This window comes from Mus caroli, unplaced genomic scaffold (assembly GCF_978045245.1).
Source record: "Mus caroli unplaced genomic scaffold, Mus_caroli_1 scaffold_6, whole genome shotgun sequence".
NCBI lineage: Eukaryota > Metazoa > Chordata > Mammalia > Rodentia > Muridae > Mus > Mus caroli.
The window spans coordinates 143,775,909-143,780,515 of record NW_028227261.1 but is presented as its reverse complement, the minus strand read 5'-3'; positions in this window follow the sequence as shown (position 1 = coordinate 143,780,515).

Here is a 4,607-nt window from a genome sequence, read left to right as displayed (position 1 = left end):
CGAGGCCACGCCCCCGGAAAGTGGCCACGCCCCCGGCAGATCTCGGCAACTCAGCAAAGGAAGGACGCCACGCAGACCAGAGCCAGGTGTCGCTAGAGTCCCGCACATTGGTGACTTGGTTGTCCTCTCCAGCGTCCACTCCCACAGAACTCCAGAACGCCAAAAGGGATGGGTGCTTGCTTTTCAAAGAAGTGGCTGACGTTACATCCTGCCATCCCAGAGACCCCCATCCTCTCTTGAGCCTCTTCAAGGGCGCTATTGACACTTGTAACCGCACTGCTGGAAGCTTGTTGTACCCGAATGCCCACTATTCACCCACACACATTCCCAGAGACCTCCCAGCGTGGCCCTGAACAGGTACACTGATTAGCCACTCTACCTCCAAGAGAAAAACACAAAGATGCTTGAGAAATGCACTAGGTTATGCCTCCATTATCAACCACTAAGGATAAAGGGGAAGGAGAGGGAGGGGGAAGGGGGAGAGAGACAGAAAGACAAAATTTAATTTCTTTCTTTCCTTTTGCTCTCTTTTCCTTTTTCTTTGTTTATTTGTTTATTTGTTTCTTTCTTTCTTTCTTTTGTTTTTCGAGACAGAGTTCCTCTGTGTAGCCCTGGCTGACCTGGAACTCACTTTGTAGACCAGGCTGGCCTCGAACTCAGAAATCCTCATGCCTCTGCCTCCCGAGTGCTGGGATTAAAGGCATGCACCACCACGCCCGGCTCCTTTTTCTTTTTTTGTTTGTTTTGGTTTTTCAAGACAGGGTTTCTCTGTATAGCCCTGGCTGTCCTGGAACTCACTCTGTAGTCCAGGCTGGTCTCGAACTCAGAAATCTTGGTAACAATATATCATTTGCTGTTGGTTGTCTCTCACAACACTCTAAAAGCCCAAGAGCATGGAGTCATTTGTTTCCTGCTTTAACCCAGTGACAGTCCCTCAGTGTTGTAAAACCTGACTTGCCTCTGTCATCTGTAATGCCAGCATTAAGAAGGCTGAGACAGGAAATGTTGAGTGTTCAAAGTCAGCCTACACTATACAGTGAGGTTGAAGCAAGACGAAAAGAGGAAGTTGTGAACCTGAGACAGAAAAGTAGCCTCTCAGCCAAGAATCAAGCTAAAGCCTTTTGCCTGTGGAGAATTTAGAATTCCAGTATAAGGCTAGAGAGATGGGTAAAATGGTAAGATAGTACCAGATGAGGTGAGGGAGCTCAGAAGACAAAAAGGAGGCTCAGAGGGGCAGGAGACAAAAGAGGGTAATGGGAGGCAAATTTTGAAATACATTATGTACATGCCATAATGTGCTAATTTAAATATTTAAATACAACAGTTTAAAATACAATAAAATGATACTATACTACAAATGATATGTTGTTACCATTATTAATTGAATATTCTATAGGTATAGTGGCAGGCACATATAATGCCAGCATTTGAGAGTTAGGGGGAAAAAGATAAAGAATTCAAAGGATAGCTGGGGAGATGGATCAGTGGTTAAGAACAATTGTTTGTACTCTAATGAAGGAGAGAAAGAGAGGGTGTAGACTGAGTGGGGAAGTGGGGGTGATCTCCAAGAAGGTAGGGGAGAGGACACCACAACCAGAATATATTGTATGAAAAACCACTTTCAATTTTAAAAAAAGAAAAAAGAGCCCTTTCAGAGGAGCCTAGCTAGGTCAGCTCCAGCATCCACGTCAGGTGGTTCACAACCACCTGTAATTCCAGCTCCAAGGAGGACCTTTTGTAAACTCTGGAATTTTGGTTTCTTTTAAAAAAACCAGAGAAATATTACATGGATGTACTTTTGTTTACATCGCAGATGTGAGGATGTGGGGCTGGCTTGGACTGTCCGCAGCAGCTGACTATGGTTTGCCTCGTGCTCTAGCAGAGTACGCTTTTGCCAGCTGCAGATAGTTTCTGTGATTGTGTGACCTTTGGAATTCTGGGAACCCTTCTGAGGGTATATAAGTGTTAGGCCCCAGAGAGGCAAGGGCGAATGGTTGGTTGTTGCAGTAAATCTTTAATCTCAATCAAGGGTTTCTACCTCACCTTAGATCATTCAGTTCCCAGATAAAAAACACAAAACTTCAATATTTATAATAAGTCTTTAAAGCACTTGAGCTTAGCAGATATCCACCCTCTGTGCTGTTAGTATCTACTTCTCTGTCAATAACCGTAAGATAGTACCTGCCATATTCCGTCCGACTAGGCTACTCTTACTAGGAGTGGCCAGCCCTCATGACCAGTTTTCATGATCCCTTTTCCCATGGTGTTTTCTCCTTCACCTTCTGTTTCCAACTCTCAGATCTCAAGCCTAGGAACTGAAACCCTGCCTACCTCTTTTCTGCTCAACTATAGGTCTTAGGCATCTTTATCCAACCAATAGTTTTAAATTAAGGATCAGGGTTAAATAGCATCACTTGGTGTATGTGAGGATTTCCTTGTCCCTGAGGGCAACCAGACTTGGGGGCCAGTATTTAGCATTACAATACAAGCAAGAGAACAGACCTCAACAGCTGTTGGTCATTCAGGGATGTTGGTTGTGGTTTGTTAGTAGCTGAAGTCAAAGAAGAAACAAAAGGAAAGAAATTAGATCCAGGGATCGATCTCTCTCTCTCTCTCTCTCTCCCTCTCTCTCCTCTCTCTCTCTCTCTCTCTCTCTCTCTCTCTCTCTCTCTCTCTCTCTCTCTCTCTCTCCTCTCTCTCTCTCTCTCTCTCTCTCTCTCTCTCTCTCTCTCTCTCCCCCCTCTCTCTCCCTCTCTCCTCTATTCTTCTTTCTCTACTACCTAGAGAAAGTGTGTGTGTAGGGGGTGATAAAGGGTGGGAAAAGGAACAATCCACAAAGCCCAGCTACAGAGGACATCCACCTCGTGGCTTCCACAGTACCCACACATACACATAGAAGGTATCCTCTGCTATAGTGAGTTTGGGGGCCCGGGGGGAATGCCTACATAAAAAAAGAAAAAGTGGGGGGAAAGGAGGAACTGTGAATACATGAAACTATGTTCTTAGTCAATTCTCTGACGTCAAAGCATGTCTTTGAACACTGAATATACTTTCATTTAGACTATCATCAAAACAGAAAGCTCATTGCCTATACAAAAGAACTGTTAATGATCACGTTAGCACTTTTTATTAAGTTGGCCTTAAGCCAAATCAGTTTCCCACCATGGCAGATTTAGTTTATTACTCTAGGGTAGTGACTGTAATTGACCTGGGTTGTATACAAAACATAATGGTACATTTCCCCAAATTTTAGCCTAATCTTCATTTCTCTTTGGTTGACTAATGACTACATTGTAAAGAGTTATGCCTTGTTGTTCCAAATATCATCACACCTCTGATTTTTCCATGGCCTTTGTTAAGAGCTTGTCATTCCTCATGCTGAGAATCCGGCCAACTTGTCACAAGAGCTCCATTCTCTATTTGCATTTTTTAAAATACTTATTATTTGATTATTTTATGTATATGCGTGTACATAATATTTGCATGGATGCCTGCTTGACAGAAGAGGGCATTGGATCCCATTGCAGATGGTTGTGAGCCACCATGTGGTTGCTGGGAATTGAACTCAGGACCTCTGGAAGAGCAGCCAGTGCTCTTAATCACTGAGCCATCTCTCCAGTCCTGTTTTAGTTTTGTTGTTGTTGTTGTTGTTGTTGTTGTTGTTGTTTTTCTTTTTTTAGTTCTGATATTGGGTTCCTCGTCAGAGAACCCTCTTTCTAGCAAAACAACAACAACAACAAAACAAAAACAAAAACAGTGTGTGTGCCTGTGTGTCCATATCTGTGTCTGCTTCCACCATGTGGATAGAGTCCAGGATTTTAGGCTTGGTAACCAGGGTCTTTTCACACTGAGCCATCTTGACAATGCCTACCCCCTTTAAAGATCTATTTCTTTTTTCATGATTATATGATTATATGTCATGTGCGTGGAGGCCACAGAGGCCAAAAGAGAACATCAGATCACAAGGAGCTGGAGGTCAGGCAGTCAGCCACCCAACGTGGGTGCAGCAAATTGAACACATCCAATAGATAGGCAGCAAGAGCTCTTAACCACTGAACCATCCGTCCAGCTTCATTGTTTTACATGTTATTGTTGTAGTTATTCATCCACAAAGCCCAACAGAATGGATTTCCTCACTAAGGAATCGGTGGTGGTTCTCCCGTCTAATACAGCACTTGAGTGGTAGAAGTGGGGATTGGGACGTCAAGGTCATTCTCAGCTGTCTATTGAATTAGAAGCCTGCATCCACTATGTAAGACCCTGTCTCAACTCCCTCCCTATCCTATCCCTCCCCCCAAAAGAAAAGAAAAACACAGGTAACTGCATAAAAAATGTCATACTATAACCTGTAATTCACACAATTACTGTTCATACTTCGATGTTTTCCTTTTTTATGCATAGACTTGGTTTTATATATTGCCTGTTCAGTGTTACTTGACTAATCTAATGTCATCACGTACATTTTTACACTATTATTTTGTTCCTGTCACAATCAAGCATCTACTATCTATTATACACTAGCTCAACAGCTAGGATGTCAGGATTATAAACATGCTCTGTGTCTTCCTCCTCCTGGTCTACTGAGAAAGAGTTTTACCATGTCGCCT